Consider the following 25,777-nt stretch of genomic DNA (forward strand, 5'->3'; position numbering starts at 1 on the left):
TCTCCATCCCCTCACTTTCAATATGTAGGTGACTTTAGCTCCAAAATACGTCTCTTCTAGGCTGCTTTCAGCTGGATCTTGTTTCCTTATCCATTCTGAAACCCTTTACCTTTTGACTGGAGCATTGAATCCATTTTCATTCAAGCAAATTATTGATAGATGTTTGTTGGCAGGTTATATTTGTTGTTAGATATTTATTGATAGTTATTGTTTCTGGAGTTTTTCTCTGATACTTTCTTGTCAGTGTCACTTCTATCTCTTTTGTTCACTCAAACAGTCCTTTATATTATGTCTTTCAGGACTGGTTTAGTGGTCAGAAACTCATTCAGTTTTCATTTCTCTGGGAAAATCTTTATCTCTCCTTTTTCTCTGAATGAAACCCATTCTGTATACTGTACACTTGGCAGCAGATTTTTCCCAATCAGCACCTTGAATACATCATCTCACTCACTTCTGACTTGTCAAGATTTTGTTGAGAAATCTACAGCTAGCCTATGGGCCTTGTCTTCTTTTGTCTTACTGCTTTTAAGATGTTGTTTTTATCAGTATAAGTTGTAAATCTATTGACCACATACCTTGATTTGGGTCTGCTCTTGTTGATTAGGTTTGGGCTTTCCGTGCCTCCTGGGTCTGGATATCTGTTTCCTTTTCCAAATTAGAAAATTGTACAGCTATCATTTCTTAGAGGGAATTTTCCACTTCTTTCTTTCTCTTCAATCACTCCTATAATACATGTTATTATATTGGATGGAGTCACTGAGGTCCCTAAGTCTATTGCCATTTTGCATAATACTTTTTCCTTTTTGTTCAGCTTGATTACCTTCCAGAACTGTGTCTTCTAGATCATTAATTCATTCCTCTGTTTCTTCCATCCTACTTTTTACTCCTTCAAGCATGTTTCTCATTTTAGGCACACCACTGAGTTTCAAAACTCAAATTTTAGGGATTCTCTCAGAATGGACCTCTGCTGCTTCTTGGGGGAGGGTCTGGCCATGCTTTTGCTGGCCTTTGCAAAACATACAAATGAACAAACAAAGCAAAAAAAAAAAAAGCAATTGCATGACTAAGCGACTGTTCAGTTTCACTCATAACAGAGCAGAAAGCAGGCACCCCTGCTTGTAGCCCTCAGCTGGAGCCAGTCCCCTCTCTTATGCCTGGAAATAGCACACACAGCACATTGGCAGGACCTATCTTTCTTGTGACCAAGGGATCCTCAGAACACACCGTCACTCCTGGGATTCTATTGTGTTTCACCACTTGAGCCCCTCAACCAGGCACTTCCCCTACTGTGGAAAACTGCTGAAAGTTTGAGATTTTGCACGATGTTCCTTATACTACTTTGCTGTAGCTTCTGTAAGCAGGCTCCGTCCTGGTGGTTGGACCCAGAGCAATTCCTCCCCAGGTAAACTCTGCATCTCCTACCTTCCAAACAGTGGTCCCTTTTCTTTCTTTTTTTTTTTTTTTTTTCCAACGTTTATTTATTTTTGGGATAGAGAGAGACAGAGCATGAACGGGGGAGGGGCAGAGAGAGAGGGAGACACAGAATCGGAAACAGGCTCCAGGCTCTGAGCCATCAGCCCAGAGCCCGACGCGGGGCTCGAACTCACGGACCGCGAGATCGTGACCTGGCTGAAGTCGGACGCTTAACCGACTGCGCCACCCAGGCGCCCCCAGTGGTCCCTTTTCTACATAAAGTTTTGCAGTTTTTGTTCATTACAGATTCTGATTTATTTCTTTGGATTTCATAATGATTTGATAACTGTCTAGCTGTGTTCAAAGCATGAGACAAGCTTAGGGTCTCCCTACTCCTCAACCATCTTAACTCCTGCCTCCATCACCATACATAGTTATATTTTTTTCTTGTGATGAGAATTGTTAAGAGGTACTTCTAGCAACTTTCAAGTATCCAATACACTATTAACTATATTAAATACCCTTATGTCATTATTTTATAACTGGGCGTTAGTACCTTTTTACCCCCATTAACCCATTTTGATCATTTTTCTATCCCTATCTCTGGAAATCACCAGTCCATTCTCTATACTTTTGAGCTCTATTTTTTTTAAGCTTACACATATAGGTATTTCTCATGGTATTTGTCTTTCACTGTCTGACTTACTGTACTTAGAATAATTCCCATAAGACCCATCCATCCATGGTCTAAAAGGCAGGATTTTTTTTTTTTGACTCAATAATAGTCCCTTCTTATTTGTCCCACATTTTCTTTGTCCATGTATCTATTTGATGGACCCAAGTTGTTTTCATATTTTGGCTACTGTAAATAATGCTGCAATGCACATGTAGATGCATATATATTTTTTAGTGTTTATATCATTTCTCGATATATACTCAGGAGTGAAATTGCTAGATCATGTCTTAGTTGTATTTTTAATTTTTTAAAGAAACCTTTACACTGTTTCCCATAGTGGCTGCATGAATTTACATTCCCACCAATAGTACACAAGTGTTTCCTTTTTTTCTATATACGTGCAAACTCTTTTTTTTATTATTATTATTTCTTGGCTTATGATAATAGCCATTCTAATCCATATGAGGTAATGGCTCCTTGATTTCATTTGCATTTCTTTGATAATTCCTGGGGTTGGCCATCTTGACATTTACCTCTTTTGCCATCTGCAGGTCTTCTCTTTATAGCTATCTATTCAGATTTTCTGCTCATATTTTATTTGAAATTTTTGAGATTTATTTAATTTTTAGAAGGACAACATGCAAGCAGGGGAGGGGGCAGTGGAAGGGACATAGACAATTCCAAGCAGGCTCCACACTCACCCCAGAGCCTGATGCAGGGCTTGATCCCACAACCCTGGATCATGACCTGAGCCAAAAATCAAAAGTTGGATACTCAAATGACTGAACCACCCAGGTGCCCCAATCGGCCCATATTTTAAAGAAATTGTTTTTTTTTTTCTTTGTTATGAAGGTATATACATTAAAGAGTAAACCCCAATCAAATAAATAATTTATAACTATTTTCTCACATTCAGTAAGTTGCCTTTTCACTTTGTTTTTTGTAAATAGATACGTTTCAATCATAATATCAGAGTTATCTGTACCATTTTAATAACCACATCTTCCTATAAAGATAGCACTAAAAACAAAGATTAGAAGCTTGAATTTCTCTAGGGCACCGCCAATCCACTAAAGATGTATGGCTTATAAAACAATTTCCACAGCTCCCCCCCAAAATTTCCATACTTTATCCACTTCTTGTGGATTAAAGTATTTTGACTGAAGTTCAATCAAATATGACTAGGAAATATGTTATTGAGAAGAACAACCTGGGCACTATGTTGAACAGGGATCCACTCATACCGAAAGTGTAGTGGTAATGATTATGACTATCAGTGACACTCAGAACCACCTGAAGGAAGCTGAACTTACCGTGGCCAAAATAATATCTGATCAAACCTGATGGAGAAAATTTCTCATTCATTAGATTGGATGAAATTATTTCAATGTAGTCAGTACACTGAGATGTTATAACTCAGGTCAAATGACAGTTTCTAACATATAATTAATAATTTATCATTCAAATATCCTCCACCAATTTAAACCCATTTTTGCCATGCAGCTACCACATCATTTCTTTCTTTCTTTTCCTTACAGCACAATTCCTGAAACTCACTGCACTCCTTGTCTCCGTTTTTGCTCTATTTATTCTCTTAAAGGGAGGGCGAGCTTTGGTTTCCTCCCAAACTCCACTCTAGCTTCTAAATTTAATATCAGATCCCAGATCTAGCTTTCTACCCCACTTAAACCACACACCTGATGCTTCTTCTCTGGATGCTTCTCATCATATGCTGTCTGGGACCCCACTCTCAGCCGTCTTCATTCCCTGGAAGACACTTCAAATTTAACAAGTCCAGAATTTACAATCTGAATTACTTTGTTCCAAATTTCTCCCATTGTCCTCTCCATCTCTGCTAATTAAAAATTCACCTCTAGTTTCCAAGATCAAACACCTTGGAACTTTTTTGGCTCCTCTCTTTTGCTTACAGCTTGTCCTTAGTTAACATAATTGTCCGATCTACCAGAGAAGACCATAACTAAAACACTTTGACTGACTTCCTAGCAACATCCCGGACCCTGTGACCACCATTTCCATTTAATTTTTCATTAGCATCTTTCTCCCCCATGTTGTTTTTTAAATGTTTATTTTTGAGAGAGAGAGACAGAGACAGAGACAGAATGTGAGCAGGGGAGGAGCAGAGAGAGAGGGAATCCAAAACAGGCTCCAGGCTCTGAGCTGTCAGCACAGAGCCCGACGCGGGGCTGAACTCACAAACCGTGAGATCATGACCTGAGCCGAAGCCGGACGCTCAACCGACTGAGACACCCAGGCGTCCCCAAAGTAATATCTGTGTATGTTTTGTTTGTTTTAGTTTATTTTGTTTTATATACAAGTTAGCTAATATACACTGCAGTCTTGGCTTCAGGAGTAGAACCCAGTGATTCATCTCTTATTTATGACACCCAATCGTAATCCCGAAAAATGCCCACCTTAATGCCCATCAACCATTTAACCTACCCTGTGCCCCCTTCCAGCAGCCCTCCGCTTGTTCTCTGGATTTGAGTCTCTTAGGGTTTGCCTCCCTCTCTGCCTTTATCTTGTTTTTCCGTTCCTGCCCTTATGTTCACCTGTTGAGTCTCTCAAGTTCCACATATGAGGAAATCATATGATATCTGTGTTTCTCTGACTGACTTATTTGGCTTGTTGCAAATGGCAAGATTTCATTCTTTTTCATCATGGAGTATATACCCATTGTGTATATGTACCACATATTTTTTATCCATTCATAAGTTGATGGACATTTGGTTTCTTTTCATAATTTGGTTATTGTTGATAATGCTGCCATAACCATTGGGATATATGTGCTCCTTCAACTCAGCACTTTTTTATTCTTTGGATCACTTCTTAGTAGTGCAATTGTCAGTGCTGCAGAGTTCTTCTATTTTTAATTTTTTGAGGAACTCCCACCCTGTTTTCCATAATGGCTACACCAGTTTGCATTCACACCTACAGTGCAAGATAGTTCCCCTTTCTTCACGTCCTTGCCCACATCTGTTAATGTCTGAATTGTTAATTTTAGCCATTCTGAGAGGTGTGACATGGTATCTCATCATGGTTTTGATTAATATTTTCCTGATGATGAGTGTTGTTGAGCATCTTTTTCATGTGTTTGTAAGCCATATGATGTCTTCTTTGGAAGTGTATATACATGACTTCTGCCCATTTCTGCACTGGATTATTATTACTATTATGTGTGTGTGTTGAGTTTTGTAGGCTCTTTATGGATGTTGGATACCAACCCTTTACCTGATATGTCATTTTCAAATATCTTTTCCCATTCTATCGGTTGCATTTTAATTTTGCTGATTTTTTAAATTTTTTGTGCAGAGGTTTTTAACTTGATGAGGCCCCAATTGTTCACTTTTGCTTTAATTTCTCTGGCCTCTGGAGACATGTCAGTTAACAAGTTTCTGTGGCCTAGGTGAAAGACGTTGCTGCCTGTTTTCTCCCATAGGATTTTGAAGGTTTCCTGTCTCACATTTAGGTCTTCATCCATTTTCTAGGTATTTTTGTGTATGGTGTAAGAAGGTAGTCCAGCTTCATTGTACAGCATGTTGTTTTCCAGTTCACCCAGCACCATTTGATAAAGAAAGTATATATTTTTTTCCATTGCATAATCTTTCCTGCTTTGTTGAAGATTCACTGGCTATATATGTGTGTGTCAATTTCTGGGTTCTCTAATCTATTCCATTGATCTATGTGTGTGTTTTTGTGCCAATATCATACTGTCGTTATTATTACAGCTTTGTTATATAGGTTAAAGGTCAGGATTGTGATGCGTCCAGGCTTGGTTTTCTTTTTAAACATTACTTTGCAAATTCAGGGTCTTTTGTGTCTCCACACAAATTTTAGAACTGTTGCTCTAGCTCTGTGAAGAATGCTGGTGTTATTTTGATAGGAATTTCGCTGAATGTGTAGACTGCTTTGGGTAGTATCTACATTTAACAATATTCCTTGTTCCAATCCATAATCATGGAATGTTTTCCCGTTTTTTTGTGTGTCTTCTTCAATTTATTTCATAAGGTTTCTATACTGTTTAGCATACAAATCTTTTAACTCTTTGCTTAGGTTTATTCCTAGGTATTTTACGGGTTTTGGTGCCATTGTAAAGAGTATTGATTCCTTGATATTTCTTTCTGTTGTTTCACTATTGGTATATAGAAATTCAACAGATTTCTATACATTGATTTTATATCCTGCGACTTAGCTGAATTCATGTATAAGCTCTAGCAGTTTTTTGGTGGAGTCTTTTATCTTTTCTATGTTATCTGCGAGGAATGGAAGTTTGACTCTTTCACTAACATCTTTTACTGAACTTCCAGATTCCACCCCACTCTGCATTCTGATCTTTCAACCCAGCAGCCACAGTGACACTGTCATAATGTCAGGTTGCATATGTCATTACTTTGGTCAAGACCCTCCCCTGGCTTCTAATCTCATAGTAAATTTTTCATCCTTTTTTTTCCACCTGCAAGTCCCTAAGGGCCCTGATCTTTTCTTCAGCTGATGCTTATTTCATGAGCATTCTGTACTACACTACATGTGAGGACTTAAAATTACTTCTCCATTCCAGGTGCAATTGACCCTGCAGGTGTTTGCACCTTTTCCACCTGCCTGCGATTTTTCTTCCAGATTCCCACAGCACTCATGCCCTTACTTCTTGAGGTTGTCCCCTCCAAAGTCTCCTTCCTATCGAGAACTTCCTTAGTCCTGTCTTCTCAACTGTTTTACCTGCCTTATACTTCATTCTCTCTTTTTTATGTATGTTGCCCTCTTTTAATTAGCTCTCTAAGAATGACATAGGTTTTTACAGGTTTAGTTAATGTCTTACTTAGTGTTCATATGTTACAGTGGTAGCACAAGCATCATTACATTAGTAAATCGTGTCTTTTTTATTCCAAAGCTGCATTAACAGCCTATACAACTGTACCTTGAGGTCTGGATGAGAAGACAGTTCTTAATTGACATCTGAAAATAGAGACAAATGGGGAACATGTGTGCAGACCACTAGAAAGTACTTGAACCTATGGGGTGCATTAAGGAAATGTGACACACTATTCTATTCATCTGGAGTAAGAGTTATTGTTTAAAATTTTGTTGACAAGAACTGAGACAATATAACCTACCAGGGCAAGGTGACATAGGAAAACAAATTCACCCATGGGAAAGTTTGGAACCCAGATGCTTCTTCTTTGTTATACTCCAAAGATAAGTTCAGTTTTTCCTTTGGTGGCTCCTATGTCTAACCATCCAAACACCAGGTCTTGTTTAGCTTCTATAGATGACATGATAATTATGGAGATGAGCTGCTGAATCCCGCCTTAAAACTATCTTAAATAGGCCTCTGCTTATATACACAGATGCACTGCAATGACAGTCAAGTAAGTATGTATTTCTCAGTTTTATTAAATTTGAATGTTCAAAACTCAAGAGGAGGGTGAGATAAGGAAAGCGTTTTCAATAAGATGTTAAAGGAATCTAATTCACATATTCAAGCTCTTAGTAAGTCATAACAATTACAGTAGATGTTTCAGAGAAAAAAGACAATTTTTGTAAATCTTACGAGACAATAAATTTATAGATTTTTGAAAACACCTTTCAAAATTTGTGGTATTTTATTTGAATTGGAATTACACTTGTCTTTTTATTATTTTACTTATTTTTCACAATGTCACTACTACATGTTTTTAGTAAAACATCTTTGATCTTAAAAAAAAAAAAAACTTAGTGTTTATTTTTGAGAGAGAGACAGAGAGTGAGCAGGGGATGGGCAGGGAGAGGAAGAAACAGCATCCAAATCAGGCTCCAGGCTCTGTACGGTCAACACAGAGCCCGACGCGAGGCTCACTCCCATGAATCGTGAGATTATGACCTGAGCCAAAGTCAGACACCCAACCGACTGAGCGACCCAGGCACCCCAGTACTTTTATCTTTAAAAGAGAGGTTGTTTGAACTAATTTAGAATACTGTAATTATATGTCTTTCCTCTTTTAAGCTTGTAGTTACTTTGGTGTGTGTGTGTGTGTGATATATAATATAATATATATATACACATATATATAATTTTTTAATGTTTATTCATTGGAGAGAGTGTGTAGGTGGGGAAGAGGCATAGAGAGAGGGGCACACAGAATTGGAAGCAGTCTCCAGGCTCTCAACTGGCAACACAGGGCCTGACCTAGGGCTCGAACTCATGTACTGCAAGATCATGACCTGAGCTGAAGCCAGATGCGTAACCAACTGAGCCAGCCTGATGCCCCAAGAATGGACCACTTTCTTTGGCCACATACACAAATATAAACTCATAAGATATTAAATATCAATAGTTAAAATGGCAGAGTAGTAGGGTCCCTGGACTTGACTTCTCCCTTGTACATAGTACACAGTTACATCAGCTACAAATCATTTTGAACATCTAAGAAATCGATCTGAGAATTAAGAAAACATTATACATAATCTGAGGGAGAGAAGTGGCAGGTATTCTGTGTGGAGACATAAATTGAGGGAAAGAAAGCCTTGGTGTCAGAGAGGGGAGAGAACTCTTTGTAGAAAGGAGAAAGACAGAGGGGGAGAGAGAGTAATGCATTGGGTTCACATAAGAAAAGGACTCCTCCCAAATCATTTAACTGGGGAATCGGGAGGAATTTCCTATTGCAAATTTTTGCAAACAGTGGAGCTCCAATTATGAGCTTTTGTAAGTGCGTGTCACTTTCCTGAGTCAAACCTGGTGGGATGTGACGCTACTGGGGATGGGGCAGAGGCCCAGAGCAGAAAGCATGGCATGGGGAAATCCTGGTTCATACTGGCTGAGAATATTCCCCCTCCTGGAGTACGTTTGGAAGAGGCTATATAGCTTCTTAAGAACAAAAGACGCTCTGGTACCTTTGAGCAACTGTTCAACAACAAAGACAGAGTCCCACACATTGGGTGCATAACCTGGTCACAGATTTCTCTGTGGTTCACCATAAACTCCAGGCCCTTGTTTGGGGATGCGATTGTTTTTCCAGCACAGAAGGGCACCAGGTGTAGTGCTGAGAGGCTCTCCTCCAGAGGAGGGGATTGGGTCCACAGCTTGCTGAGTCCTGTAAGATTTGGAGTTTTTAATACCAGCTATGCACCAGAGATAAAACACAGGAGAGCTGCGATGCTGGGCATGTCAATGTCAAGGCAGAGATGAGTTGAGGGCAGAGATATGATGGAAGCCTGAGGCACAGAAGCGGAGATTGCTTTTCTGTTAGGGCTCCATGAACAACAGTGGGTGTGAGATCTCCCACCTGGGTCAGAAGAGCAGGGCGATGCCATCTTCCCTCTTCACCCACTGCCCAGTTGCAAGGTCAGAATTCGGAGAGCAATGCAACACCCCTAGTGGAGGCTGGGGCTGCTTATATCAGCCACCCTCTACTCACCCACCACCAACCACGCCCTGCGGGGCCTCTTTACCAGGACAGTTCTGCCAGCAGACATTTCCCACAGAGAACCAACACAGCCCTCCCTGCCATGGATACACCAAGTCTACTGATCACAGAGTGCTCCAAATTATCAGCTCTAGTGTGGTGGAAATAGCACCAGCGTTTTTTTTGTTGTTGTTGTTTTGTTTTGTTTTGTTTTTTGTTGTTGTTGTTGTTTTGTTTTGTTTTTTTTTTCCTTTTTCTTTTCTTTTCACTTTCTCCTTTCCTTTCCTTTCTGTTCCTTTCCTTTCTTTCATTTCCTTTCCTTTCCCTTCCCTTCCCTTCCCTTCCCTTCCCTTCCCTTCCCTTCCCTTCCCTTCCCTTCCCTTCCTTTCCCTTCCTTTCCTTTCCTTTCCTTCCCTTTCCTTTCCTTTCCATTTGTTTCCTTTCCTTTCCCTTCCCTTCCCTTCCCTTCCCTTCCCTTCCCTTCCCTTCCTTTTCCTTTCCTTCCTTTCCTTTCCCTTCCCTTCCCTTCCCTTCCCTTCCCTTTCCTTTCCTTTCCCTTCCTTTCCTTCCTTTCCTTTCCTTTTCTTTCCCTCCCTTCCCTTCCCTTCCGTTCCCTTCTTTCCCTTTCCTTTCTGTTCCATTCCGTTACTTTCCTTTCCATTCCTTTCCTTTCCTTTTTTCCTTTTCATTTGAGATGCAGAAAAGTTAGTCCTAAGAAGAAAATACATTGTAATCCACTCCTATCTCAAGGAACAAGAAAAATCAGTAGAACAGATCAATGAACCGAAGAGCTGTTTTTTTCTCTTTGAAAAAATGAACAAAATTGATAATGCTATAGCTAGACTTCTCAAAAAGAATAGAGAGTGGTCCCTAATAGACCCACAATCAACACCATAGAAATATAATCAATTATTGTAGAACAGTATGAAAAATGATATGCCAACAATCTGGACAACCTAGAGGAAGTGGACAAATTCCTAGACACCCACACCCTACAACAACTCAAAATGGGAAGGAATAGAAAGTTTGAACAGACCCATAACTAGCTAAGAAATTGAATCAATTATAAAAAATCTCCCCCAAAAATAAGAGTCCTGGTCCAGTTGGATTCTGAGGGGAAATCTACCAGAAATTTAAAGCAGAGTTAAAATTGCTTCTTTGAGAAGGATAGGTTCCTAAAAGTAGAAACAGAAGGAAAGCTTCTGGACTCATTCTATAAAGTGAGTATTACCTTGATTCTTAAACCAGACAGAGACCTCACAAAAAAAAGGAGAATAACAGACCAATATCCATGATGAACATGGATGCTAAAATTCCCAACGAGATAGTATCAAATTGATATCAATAGTACACTAAAAGTGTTCATTGTGATCGAGTGGGATTCATTCCTAGCCTGCAGGTCTGGTTCAATATTACAAAATTAATCAACGTGAAACAGCACATTAATAGAAGAAAAGATAAGAACCGTATGACTCGGTCAGTAGATGCACCAATGGCATTTGGCAAAATACAGCATCCTTTTTTTTTTTAATTTTTAAATTTAAAATTTTATTTTTAATGTACTTTATTGTCAAATTGATTTTCTTTCGACACCCAGTGTTCATCCCAACAGGTGCCCTCTTCAATGCCCATCACCCATTTTCCCCTCTCCCCCAGTCCCCATAAACCTTCAGTTTGTTCTCTGTATTTAAGAGTCTCTTAAGGTTTGCCTCCCTCTCTCTCTGTTTATAATTTTCCCCATTCCCCTCCCCCATGGTCTTCTGTTAAGTTTCTCAGGATCCACATAGGAGTGAAAACATATGGTATCTGTCTTTTTCTGACTGACTTATTTCACTTAGCATCATTTCTTACCAAAAATTCTCAAGAAATTTGGGATAGAAGGAACATACCTTAACATGACAAAAGCCACATATGAAAAGCCCACAGCTAATATGATCCTCAATAGGGGAACAGTGAGAGCTTTCCCCCTGAGATCAGGAACACTACAGGGATGTCCACTCTCACCAATGTTGTTTAACATAGTGTAGGTAGTCCTAGGCTCCCTCAGCAATCAGACAACAAAACGAAATAAAAGACATCCAAATTGGCAAAGAAGAAGTCAAACTTTCATTTTTCTCAGAGGATATGACACTCTACATAGAAAACATGAAAGACTCCACCAAAAAGCTTCTAGAACTAATACATGAATTCAGCCAAGTGGCAGGGTACAAAATCAACGTACAACAATCGGTTGCATTTCAATACACCAATAATGAAACAACAGAAAGAGAACTCAAGAAATTGATCCCAGTTATAATTGTACCAAGAAACGTAAAGGACCTAAGAATAAATGTAGCAAAGATGTAAAGACCTGTGTGCTGAAAACTATAGAACACTTATGGAGGAAATTGAAGAAGATCCAAAGAAACGGAAAAAAACATCCCATGCTCATGGATGGAAGAACAAATATTGTTAAAACGTCACTACTACTCAAAGCAATCTACAAATTCAATGCAATCCTAATTAAAATTGCACCAGAATTCTTCTCAAAGCTAGAACAACCCTAAAATTTGTATGGCACTACACATGAATCCAAATAGCCAAAGTAACATTGAAAAAGAAAATCAAAGCATGAGACATCACAATTCTGGACTTGAGCTTCTTCTAAAAGCTGTAATCAACACGACAGTATTGTACTGGCACAGAAACAGACACATAGACCAATTCAATAGAATAAATAATCCAGAATTGGACCCACAAGTGTATGCCCAAGTAATCTTTGACAAAGTAGGAAAAAGTATCCACTGGATAAAAGACAGTCTCTTTAGCAAATGGTGCCAGGAGAGCGAGGCAGCAACATGCAGAATGAAACTGGATCACTTTCTTACACCATATACAAAAATAAACTCAAAATGAATGAAAGACCTAAAAGGGAGGCAGGAAACCACCAAAACTGTAGAGGAGAAAACAGGCAACAACCTCTTTGACGTCAGTCAAAGAAATTTCTTACTTGACATGTCTCTGAAGGCAAGGGAAATAAAAGCAGAAATGAACTATTGGGACCTCATCCAGATAAAAAGCCTCTGCAGTGCAAAGGAAACAATCAACAAAACTAAAAGGCAACCGACGGAATGGGAGAGGATATTTGCAAATGACATATTAGACAATGGGTTATATCCAAAATCTATACAGAACTTACCAAACTCAACACCCAAAAACAAATAATCCAGTGAAGAGATGGGCAGAATTCGCGAATAGAAACTTTTCAAAGGAAGACATCCAGATGGCCTACAGACACATGAAAAGATGCTCAACATCAGTCATCATCAGGGAAATACATATCAAAACCACACTGAGCTACGATCTCACACCAGCCAGGGTGGCTACAATTAAAATCTCAGGAAACAACAGATGCTGGTGAGGATGTGGAGAAATAGGAACCCTCTCGCACTGTTCGTGGGAATGCAGACTGGTGTAGCTGCTCTGGAAAACAGTGTGGAGTTTCCTCAAAAATTTAAAAATAGAACTACCTATGACCCAGCAATAGCACTACTAGGAATTTATCCAAAGGATACAGGAGTGCTGACTCAAGGGGAACATGTACCCTAATGTTTATAGCAGCACTTTCAACAATAGTCAAATTATAGAGAGAGCCCAAATCCTTACAAACTGATGAATGGATAAAGAAAATGTGGTTTCTATATACGATAGAATACCACTTGGCGATGAGAAAGAATGAAATCCTGCCATTTGCAACCATGTGGATGAAATTAGAGGGCATTATGCTAAGTGAAATAAGTCAAGCAGACAAAGACAGATAACATATGTTTTCACTCATATGTGGAATTTGAGAAATTTAACAGAAGACCATGGGACAAGGGAAGGGGAACATATAGTTTCAAACAGAGAGGGAAGCAAACCATAAGATATTCTTAAATATAGAGTAAAAACTGAGGCTTGATGGGGAGGAGAGTCCCCTTGATGGGTACTCTCCTTAATGGGGAGGAGAGTCAGGGAGAGGGGGAAAATAAGTGATGGGCATTGAGGAGGGCACTTATTGCCATGAGAATTGGGTGTCGTATGTAAACAATGAGTCACAGGAATATATCCCCAAAACTAGGAGCACACAATACATTGTATGTTAGCTAAATTGACAATACATTGTAATAAAAATATAAATAACAGAATAAAATGAAATTATAAGTCTCCTAAAATAAATAAAGAATAGGAGTATTCTCCTAGACATTGACATTAACAATGTATTAATAAATAACTCTTGGAATGCAATGAAAATAAAAACAAAGATGAACAATTGTGGCTGAATCAAAATGAAATGTGCACAACTAAAACAACATGCACACACACACACACACACAAACACAGAAATTTAACAAAAGGACCACATCCAAATGGGAGAAGATATTGGCAAAAATTATTTCAAAAACACGGGTTAATAATCAAAATATACAAAGATCTTATACAACTCAACTCACACACACACACACACACACACACACACACACAGAGTGATTTAAACAATGGGCAGATGACCTGAATATTTTACAAAGAAGACATCCACAACCAAAAAATAAAATGAAAAGATTGAAATGAAATGAAATGAAATGAAATGAAATGAAGTGAAATGAAATGAAAAATTGCTCAGCATGAGTGTTTGTCCAGAAAATGCAAGTGAAAAGCACAATGAGATATCACCTGAGGCCTGTTTTAATGACTAAAATAATTGTAAGAAATAATAAATATTGACAAGGATATGGAAAAAAGTGTATAAATTATCATACACTGTTGGCAGCAATGTAAATTGGTTCCACCACGATAAAAAAACAGTATGGAGTTTTCAAAAAAAGAAGAGTAGAAATACAAAGTGATGTAGTCATTCCACCATGAGTATTTACACAATAAAATGAAAACCTAATTCTAAATATGTGAATGTTTTGTTTATTGCAGAATTATTTATAGTAGCCAAGACATGGAAGCAAACCAAGTGCCCATCCAAATATGAATGAATAAAAATGTGGTTAATATGTACAGTGGAATATTAGTCAACTATAAAAAATAATGATACCCTGACATGTGCAAGAACATAAATGAACCTTCGGGGTATCATGTATTGTGAAATACATCACAGAAAGGCAAATACCATATTCATTATATTAAATTTAACACAAAACGTACAAACAACAAACAAACATCAAATAATTAACCAAATAGGGGCACCTGGGTGGCTCAGTCTGAATGTCCAAATGTCTGAATGTCCGACTTAGGCTCAGGTCATGATCTTATTGCTCATGGGTTGGAGCCCTGCATCTGGTTCTGTGCTGACAGCTCAGAGCCTGGAGCCTGCTTCAGATTCTATGTCTCCTCTCCTGGCTCCTCCACTGCTCATGCTCTGTCTCTCTCTTTCAAAAGTAAATGAACTTAAAAAAATAAAAAAAAAATTAAACCAAATGGACTTATAAACAGACAGAACAAACTGGTGGCTGCCACATAAGTGGTGATGGTAGGATTTGTGAAGGAGACAAAGGGGATTAAGAGATACAAACTTCAAGTTATACTATAAATGTCATGGGGATTTGAAGACTACAGCATAGGGAATATAATTAATGATATTGTAATAAAACTGTATGATTAAAGATGTTGAATACATTTACATTAGTGAGAATCAAACATTGAAAATAATTTTTAAATCAATGTGTTGTAAACCTGAAACTAATATAGCATTGTATCTAATATAATTCAAAATAATAATAAAATTACCGTCTAACAATCCCTTATAAGTGAGACAGCAGATTTTACATTAGAAACTTTAATGTAAGAGGAGAATGGAATAATAAGTGGAAAATCCTAGGAGAAAGAAAACTACCAAACAAGAGTATTATTACCAGAATAACTGTCCATCAAACATAGGACAAAATTGTCCTTTAAACAGGGAGATATCACAATTGCCCTTGTTAAACAAAATTTGATGCGATGTATCACCACTAGGTTTAAAGATGGGATAAAAGCAATAGTTTTAACCAAAATAAATGGACAGGAAAAACAACAAAAGATCTTATTAAAGTAAAAATATCACTGGTTAGAGTAAATATATAGATAAATAGAATATTGGAATAGTTTTATGGTGCTGGGTAAATCAATTATAATACTAGTACACGAGAAAATGAGCAACTGTATTGGGAATAATAATAACTACAAAATCTTTAGTATATACACAATGTAAGAAATAAATTCTGGTATCAGAACTTAAATGAGTGGACTAATAGTAGTGCACAGCATTTTAATGACATTGATGTTATCTTGTTACCTGTTTAAAGAGACATTTATTTCTATAATAGTTTTCTATCATGTTTCAACACAGTAATAGTAGATACACAAAGGTTAAAGAGAAAAGAATCAAATTGTATCACCAAAAGATGATGAAACCACTAAGAAAGGGAGGAGGAACATAGTTAGGAACAAGAGAACTACAAAATATAAAGAAAATTGTTAATAAAATGGAAATAATAAGTTCTTACATTTGAGTAGTTTCTTTAAATGTAAATGGAGAATTATGCCAATCAATGCAGACATGTAGATTGTTCAATGAAAAAGAAACAAAAGCAAACTAAAAAATATGTTATTTGCAGGAAACATCTTTGATTTATAAACACATAAATCTGAAAGTGAAGGTACAGAAATAGATATTTTATGCAAATGTTGACAACAGGGGTAGTAAAAAACAGGGGGAGTCAGTTATGCTTAAAATACACATGAAGTCAATATTTGCCACAAGAGAAAACAAGTTCATTACATAATGATTAAAGGTTTGAATCAATAGCATGATACAACAGTTATAAGTACATATGTCCCCAACAACTGAATATTTAAAGCCAATATTGATACAGCTTCAGGGATAAATAGACAGCAACATCATATATAATAGTAGACTTCAAGAACCCACTTGTTATAATTGGTATATCATCCAGAGAGAATATATATAATAATTGTTTTAAAAATCAGACTTGAAAAAGGTATAAACCAAATGTGTGAATCAATCCCATACAGAACATTCTACCCAACAACAGCAAAATACATCTTCTTATCAAGCACACTTAAATACATCATTGTCTAAATTGGATCACATACTAGGTCACAAAGCAAATATAAAGTGATTTAAAGAAATGTGGTTATCCCAAGGATCTTTTCTGACAAAAACGAAATGAAAAATGATATCAATAACTTAAGGAAAAGAGAAAATTCAAAATTATATGAAAATTAAGCAGCACACTGTCGAACAAGCATGAGGTTAAAACAAAACAACAAAAGAAAATTTGTCTCCAGACCACGAAAAAAAAGTTAAAACAGAGCATACTGAAGCCTATGGGATGCAACATGAAAAAAGTAGTAAAGATGGAAAATGCCTACATTAAAAAATCATTTTAATAAACAAGATACCTACATCTCACAACATTTGAAAAAGGGGAAACTGAGCTCTAAGTTGGCAGAAGGAATTCACATGGTGTATATCAGAAATAAATCAAATAGAGAACAATAAATTTAAAAAGTAAAATCAATCCAGTTAAGATATATGCTTTTTTTCTTGGAAATATAAGCAGATTCAGTTTTTTTTTTTTTCCCCGATTGAGACAGAGAGTGAAAGAAAGGATAATGGAAGGAGGAAGGGAAGGAAGGAGAGATATAATAAGAGATTATTATAAATGTGATGTCAAAAATTTATACAACTTAAAGAAAATAATTCCTATAAACACAAAATCTACCAATATTGAATTGCAAGGAAGTTGAAAGTTTGAACAACCCAATAATAATCATTGAAACAGTACCAGTATCAAATATCTTTCAATAAACCAACCCAGAACTGGATATATTGCAGGATAATTCTATTAAAAATTTTTAAAAATACTTAATCGTGGGAGATGCAGGAGAGAAGCATCAAAGGAAAAGACTTCAAAAGGGAAGGGCTGGAGAAGGTGCAGGGCCTCAGAACATGTTTACTCAGCTGAACTTGGCTGTGGCTCCTAAGGAATGCCTAGAGACATTAACATCCTCCAGGGCCAGATACTCCTTCACACCTGACCCTTCCTAGTGTTATAGAAACCAATTAACTCAAATTTCAGCCTTGAAAAGCTAAACCGCTAGACTGATTAACACACTTGCTTAGCTGACTTTATGCACGTGGTCTTTAGCAATTGTCCTCATAAAGAGAAACTCCATTCTGGAGTTGGGGCCTCATTCTGACTCCAGTATGAGGACCTTCACTTAATTGCATTTTGTTTGCGGACTCATCTTTTGCGACTCCAGCGATACTCCCTGCAGCACTTAACATTGACTCTTTCTCAACTCTTCCAAAATGATAAAGAGGAAACATTTCTGAGCTCATTTTATGTGGCCTTATTACACTGATACCAAAGCAAGAAAATTACACTACAAAATAGGAAAGCTACATGTCAATACCCTGATGAACATAGATGCAGATATTCTTTTTCTTTATGTTTTTTTTTCTTAATTTATTTTTGAGAGAGAGAGAACACAACTTGGGAAATGCCATAGAGAAAGAGAGACACAGAATCTGAAGAAGGCTCCAGGCTCTGACTGTCAGCACAGAGCCGTATATAGGGCTCAAACCCACGAACCCTGAGATCATGACCTGAGCTGAAGTCAGATGCTTAACCAACTAAGCCATCCAGGAGCCCCTAAATGTAGAAATTCTTAACAAAATAGAGGAAAGACAAATCAAACATCACATAAAAATACTCATATGTCATTTTCAGCAAAATATCTTCCTAATACACAACATGTATAAATCAGTCAGTGTGATGAGCCACATTAGGAAATTATGGAGGGGTGACCTGGATGGCTTGGTTGGTTAAGCCACTCTCTCTGGATACCAGCTTAGGTTATGATCTCACAGCTTCATGAATTTGAGCCCTGGATCTCGTTCTGTGGTGGCAGTGTGTAACCTGGTTGGGATTGTCTCTCTGTCCCCTCTTTCTGCCCCGCCACCCACTCATTTTGTTGCTATCTCTCAAAATAAATAAATACCTTAAAAAACATGGATTAAGATTACAGGACTATCTCAATGGGTGCAGACAAAACATTTGACAAAATTCAGCACCCTTTCATGATAAAAATTTTCAACAAATAATTTAGAGGAGTAAGTTATCACAACACAATACATGCCATGTAACTAAACCTCACATCTTCCTCCTGCTCAATGGTGAAAAACTGAAGTTTTATTTTTCATGTATAATTTTAATAAGGAAAAAAATTCCCCATTCTCATTCCTCATATTCATTATCATATGGTTATTGCTAGTCGAATTAATTGTGTCAAAAAAATAAAAGGCATCCAAGTCTGAAAGGAAATTTTAAAATATTTGTTTGCAGCTGGCTTAAACCACAATTAGAATCTGTAAACAAACTTAGTAAGTTGTCTGGATTCAAGGTCAACACATTTATACTACCTTTATACCTTTATACTACCTATGAAATATCTGAAAAGTAGATCACAAAAACAATCCCATTTTCAACAGCATCAACAAGAGTAAAATAATTGTGAATATGCCTATTCAGGGAGGAAAATAATTATATGTACACTGAAAAGTATAAAACATTGAAAAATTTGAAAAAGACAGAAATAGTTAGAAATATATTCTGGGTTTATAAATTGGATGAATCAATATTGTCAAAATGTCCATACTAACACTAAATTACACATTCAGCAGAGACCCTATCAATATCCCAGTGACTGTTTTTTACAGACATAAAAAAATACACTTAAAAGACTTTGGAACCATAAATTACAATCAAAATGAAAATAAGTCTTGAAAAAAGAAAAACAAATTGGGGGAATAACACTTCCTCTTTTCAATATATATTACAGGCTAAAGTGTAGCACTGGCATATAGACATATACGATAGACCAAAAAGGATTCTGAAATTAATGCACACATATAGAGACAATTGATTTTGACAGTAGGTTAAAGAGCATATCATGGCCAAGCTATATCTCCACAACAAATATATTTTTGGAAATTTAATAATGACATGTAAATGAATTAAATCCCACTATTTCCTTATACTATACAGAAACACAACTATATGCTGATTAAGACTTACATGAAACCCCTAAAAATGTAAATCTACTAGAAAAAAAAACATAGAGGAAAAACTTCTTGATTTTATCCTTGGGAATTATTTCATACATGACACCAAGATCATGTAAACACAAAATTCCATTTAAGCAAGATACTAAGTTCTAGAAAGCTGCTGTACAACATTCTACTTATATTCAACAATAATACATTGTACACATAAAACTATGTTAAGAGGATCCGTTTAATGTTAAGAATTCATTTCAAAATAAACTGAATCTAAAAAAAAAGCATAACATAAAAAGTTCAATGCTTTAAGTGTATTTATAGATTCATTTTATTAGATTTATTAATCCATAATTTAAATACAATCACAGATATTAAAAACACAATTCAATGCTTTTGAAATGTGTAGTGACTCATAGAAGCAAGATTATAAACTTAGAATATTTTGACATACATCACTGGACAAACCTACATTCTTTTTTGAAGGATTATTTTAATGTATAACTTTTGTCAGGGAAATCATACATTATATGGTCTTTTCTATATGGTTTATTTCATTTAACATGATGTACTTTTGAGGTTCATACGTGCCATGTGAGATATTATCTCTTTTCATTGTGGAACACTGTTCAATTGTATGGATGCACTACCTTTTTCTTTGGCTTATATATTTTATTATTATTAGAGACCAGAGACCACAGGGGACAGTGAACTAATAGAAATGAAAAGCTTGCAAGCAGGTGCCATAAGCCACTGGAGGGAGTAGAATAGAGGCTTAAAGAGACCACAGGTAAGGAGACAAGAAATGAGAATGTGGCCATGAAGGTAACTCTTTAGAAAAGCCTGGGTGGATGATTACCCACCAGCAGAGGGAGTCTACAGGTAACATCTTTCCCCTCCCTTTCCTCTGGCTATGTCCAAATGTCCTTTGACTTTCCTGTTCTCTGAGAAGTTGTCTTTGACAGCCAGGCCCAAGTGTGTTCTGAGAGTACCCTGGGTTTTCTTCTGCCAGAACATTTATTCCACAGCACAGCAACTGCCTGTCAGCTATCTGTTTCTTCCACTGTTCTATCGGGAGCTCCTAAAAGACAGACTATTTTCTCTATATTGTCCATAACAAAGACAGGTCCTGACACACAACTGGCTCCTTCTCTGTTTGGCAAACACTCATCAAACACTTGCTATCTGCTACCATTGTATTAAGAGTATAGATACATTAGGAGCAGGGGGGACACATTTGGTCTCTGCCTTCATGGAGCCTGTTTAACTGGTAAATGCTACAAAGGGCACCAGGGACATGTCTACAGTGGAAGTGATACATGAGTTTGGGGAGGTGCTTGGAAGCCCAAAGAGAAAAAAATTCTCATTGGCCAGAGGAGGAGGGATTGGGTCTGGAGCAGAGAGTGGAACACAGAGAGCCAAGGAGACCACCTTTTGACCTTATCTCAGAACAACACATAGCCATTAAAGGTTTTTAAGCATTAGGGCCCTGGTGGTAGCTTTGGCCATGACTTTACAGGGCCAATCTTTCATCAAACACTCATGACTGAGAGCCACCTCACCTCAAAGCTAGGTTCCACTTTAAATCCCATTCACCCCTTTTCTTTATGGCTTAGCACACCCCAAATGTATCCCATCCTCCTCCTAGACAGAACAGGTCCCTCTGTGCTTTAAATCAGTTATCTCAAACTTTATGAATGTACACTCCACCAGAAAATGCTTTTTGCCCATGCAGCCTGAACACACATTCATTTTTAAACTGCATTCATGCTCAAATGTGTTTTTATACACAGCATAAAACCCACATGACCAGGATTTAGGATGTGGGGAAGGTGGCTGCAGTAAGAAGTCACTCTTTGTACACAGGAATGGCTCTTCTTCCGTAAGACTATCTCCCATTGGTGAGCCAAAGGATTCACTAAGGAGACAACCTGCCTCTGTGCCACTTACTAAATTTCACTATATGCTCATGAAATAACTCCTATAAAAATCACAAAAGCAGCTCCAATTACAGAGATAGTACACAAAACAGCAAGGTGTGTACAAGACACACAAATCCTGGGCATATAACTAATGTGCAGCATGGTGAATATAACTAATGATCTTGTCTATTTGAAAGATATTAAGAGAGTTGATTTTCCTAGAAGAAAAAATGTAAATACGCATGGTGATGAATATTAACTACATGTTCTGTTGATATTTTCACCCTATATACAAATATCAAATCATTATGTTGTGTGCCTAATACTGTTATATACCAATTATATCTCAAAAACAAACAAACAAAACTACTATGTAATGTGTAAGAAGATACATTGTGAGAACATGAATATTTAGTGACATTAAAGGTAGTAATAATGGTGATCCTGACTGGGCACATTCTAAGGATAGACACTGTGCACAGGGTTTCATATGCATGATCTCCTTTAAACCACACACAACCCTAACAAGATATGCACATGATGTCATGTTATAGAGAATGAAACTCGGGCTTACTGAAATTAAAAAATTTTCCTAAGACAGCAAATGGTAGGGCAAAGATTCAATCCCAGGTATTTCAAGTAAAACTAATTCAGAGCACAAGTTATGGGCATTCCCTAAAAAGGAATATACCTGAAGCAGGTAACTGCAAACTCAGGTGGCAGGATCCATGCAGGGAGGTGGGAGGGAGGGATTCAAGTGGTAGAACCAAAATAGCTATGCCAGCATCCCTGCTGTGGGGAGAGTCCTGAGCCTGTGACCGTGGGAACCCTGGGGTGGAGGGTCTCCTGCTTCAACCTCTGTCCTCACTCCCAAGGATCATTGACCACCTGAGAGCCCCAGGTTGGGGGAATTCTGATTGGCTGGTCTTCTATGACATCATATGTGCCCTGGACATCCGCCTGGGATGCTGCCATGATGGTATTTGTGGTGCAATCCTTTATTCTAATGAGTGTCCATGAGCACACTTAGCACACACAAACTGGCACATGCTAGTATAAACATTGGTGTAATTTACTACACATTATACACACTAAATCACATTAGCATGTCTAGCATACTCTACTACTCACTAGCACACAAAAGCACACAAGCTAGTACTCATATTAGGACAAATAAAAGTACACACCTAGTACATGCACTAGTACAGGAGAGTATACAACTGGTGTATGTCAGTACACATAGTAGTATGTTCAGTAAATGCTACTACACATTAATACACAATAGCACACATGTTATACTCAACCTAGCACGAATGCTAGCACACAGACTTGCAATCATATTACACATTAGCACATATGCTAATACCAGTGCACACTAGTAAACACACTGGCATTGACTAGTATACACACTAGTACATACGAGCATACATTAGCACATCTCATACACACTAACACACACTAGTACACATACTAGTTCCCAAATATTAGTTCACACGAGTACACCTATGAGCACACACTATCATATGCAAGTACACATGCTAGTATACACCTGAGCACACACAAGCAGTAGTTGTACACTCACTGTCACACCTAAGATGCATGCTATCACACACACTAGCAGGCACAAGTACACATGCTAGTATACACAAGTTTCCACGCTAGCATTGGCTGTAGGCTCACTGGCACACCCAGGACACATTAGCACACACAACAGCAGACGTAAGCACACATGCTGTCATATACACTAATGTGCACTAACACTACATCACTACACACACTAAAACACAGAACACATCAAGTGGGAAGTCCGACACAAAACTTGTGACACGTGTGTCTAAATGCCCAATTTACCACTCTCAGTACTGAAAATATGCACTGCAAGGGGTGCCTTGGTTGCTCAGTCAGTTAAGCGCCTAGCTCTTTCTTTTGGCTCAGGTCATGATCTCACATTTCCTGTGTTTGAGCCCCATATCGCCATCTGCTCTGACAGTGTGGAGTCTGCTTGGATTCTCTTGCTCCTTCCCTCTCTCTGTCGCTCCCCTGATCTATCTCTCTATCTCAAATAAATAAATAATTTTGGATTCTAATTAAAAGTAGCTGGCAATTGAAGAGTGTAATTTGTGACTTTTCAATTGAATTTAATCTTGGATGTGTCTTATGTATAAGTTCAAGTATGCAAAAAGAAGCAGGCAGGTACAAAATATCAATTTGTGGCTTTCAACAAGAATTCAGTAATTTATCATAATTAACAATAATAATTTCCAAAATGATCTTTTTGGCTTGTTATTGACCACCACAAACAAAGAAATGAGATGGTTTTCTTTTTTAGGTACAACTGGTTCTTTGGTAAAAACATAATTTAGGGGCGCCTGGGTGGCTTGGCTTTGTCGGTTAAGCGTCCGACTTCGCCTCAGGTCACGATCTCACGGTCCGTGAATTCGAGCCCCGCGTCGGGCTCTGTACTGACAGCTCAGAGCCTGGAGCCTGTTTCAGATTCTGTATCTCCCTCTCTCTCTGTCCCTCCCCTGTGCATGCTCTGTCTCTCTCTGTCTCAAAAATAAATAGATGTTAAAAAAACATAATTTAATGTTTTTATGAAAGAGAAATATAAAACACTTTTCTACAGCAGTTTTTCAGTTAGGAGCCATGATCATAGAAATGTATAAATACCAACACTCACACACACCACCTGTGTCAGATGCTTTGATCAGGTAGGAACACAGATATAGGGTAAAGTTAAAAAGAAAGGGAAGTAAAAGTCATCCACAGAGAGTATATTTACACACATCTGATGAAGGGGGGCACTGATTTTCAATCCATTTTAACATGTTTATACTAAAGTCCTCACAGTGGGGTGGTGTATTTTTGGACTACCAAAAATATGTATTTTGCATATTTTGCACACTTCAGGGTTCCCTTTGTCATGCCTGTGTCTGGAATATATGGAATCAGAGTGGGAGGCAGTGAGTGGATGAGAACTCCTCTCCCTGTACGTACGTGAGCACAGAGTGTTTCGGATGGACAAGTGCTTGGATCACTGCAGTGTAAACCCAGTCCTTCCAGTGCTGTTACCATTAAATATCCTCACTCTTAGCTACATAAACCTCAAAGTGTTCCAAACATAGAAAAAATGAAGGGCATTTCTGTTTTCTCCAGGCTGCTCACACACACACACACACACACACACACACACACACACACACACACCAGAATTATAGTGTTCAAAATCAAAGAACGCTAAATTGAAATCCAGAGTAAAATTATATCACCTTTTCTTCAGTCTTGGAAGAAAGTATTTGGAAACAGAAACATTATTGTAACATGTCTATTGAATATATTTGGCTGACGTCTATGAAAACATACAAACAAACAAAGAAAACAAACAAACAAAAACTGCAAACACTGTTTTCCTGAGGTAGGTTTAAATAAAAGAAGGGAGGTACAAATAAAATAGGTGACCTTGGTGGAAAACCTCATCGTGGTTTACATAAATGTCAATCTACAGGTACCTAGCATTGACAACAACATAGGATTATATGCAAAGAAGCTGGCATGTCTTTACATGATACCAGTTATTTGAATTTTATGGGAATGTAGGCATTGGAACCCTTATAACAAAATTTTGGAAATGGTTGTAAACTCCTTTTATCTGAATGACTGCAGATTGAAATGAAAGAGCCATTTTGTTGAGTATCTTAACATTACCAATTGTCCATTGTGAACAATGGGCTTCAGAACACTGGTGATTACTAGGCATTTTCTATTCACAATTCAACTGAATCTAACAAGGCCTAGTACCAAAGTTGATATTGACGAGATATGTAAGGAACCACATGAAATGGCATGAAAGACACAGAAGAATCCCTTTCTGAAGATCATCAAAACATAAGAGTCATGACAGTTGTATACTGTGTCTGTGTATTGTGGGTAGACATATGGGTAGGCCAGGTGTCAGATAGAAGCAGAACCCAGGCTGCTTTCCTCTGAGTTGAAATTTTCCCATTAGGAAGAAAGAGCCAGGATCAAAGTGGAACTTCCACTTTTCCTCCATCCATTGGACACCATCTCTCCTATGCTCTGTGGATCCCCTCCACAAACTTGCCCTCTCCTGGCTCTTATTCATACAATCACTTCCTACCCAAGTTGTCCACATTCTACACATGAAGGAATGGGGATTCAGGGGGTGAGAATCTCTGGGGTCTCAGCTCAACCAGGAGTCTGATGTTTCTGGAAACCCAGGGTGTGATGAGCAGGGTATGAGCAGCCATGCACAGGA

At 37.8% G+C, this 25,777-nt stretch overlaps 3 long non-coding RNA genes across 3 annotated transcripts in view; 2 read left to right on the forward strand and 1 right to left on the reverse strand.

Moving 5' to 3' along the window:
- The window catches only part of LOC147574211 (uncharacterized), a 483,035-nt gene that overhangs the window by 382,403 nt on the left and 74,855 nt on the right, over positions 1-25,777 (forward strand). The gene's annotated exons all lie outside the window — the stretch shown is intronic.
- The window catches only part of LOC147574214 (uncharacterized), a 273,689-nt gene that overhangs the window by 175,252 nt on the left and 72,660 nt on the right, over positions 1-25,777 (forward strand). The window lies entirely within an intron of this gene.
- LOC147574216 (uncharacterized) lies at positions 8,722-23,877 on the reverse strand. The gene is made up of 2 exons (XR_015244021.1): positions 22,193-23,877; positions 8,722-9,295 (listed from the first exon to the last, which is right to left on the reverse strand). It is a non-coding gene; the product is annotated as an uncharacterized LOC147574216 (long non-coding RNA).

This window comes from Puma concolor, chromosome E1 (genome assembly GCF_028749965.1).
Source record: "Puma concolor isolate L17-30 chromosome E1, mPumCon1.1.hap2, whole genome shotgun sequence".
Taxonomy (NCBI): Eukaryota; Metazoa; Chordata; class Mammalia; order Carnivora; family Felidae; genus Puma; species Puma concolor.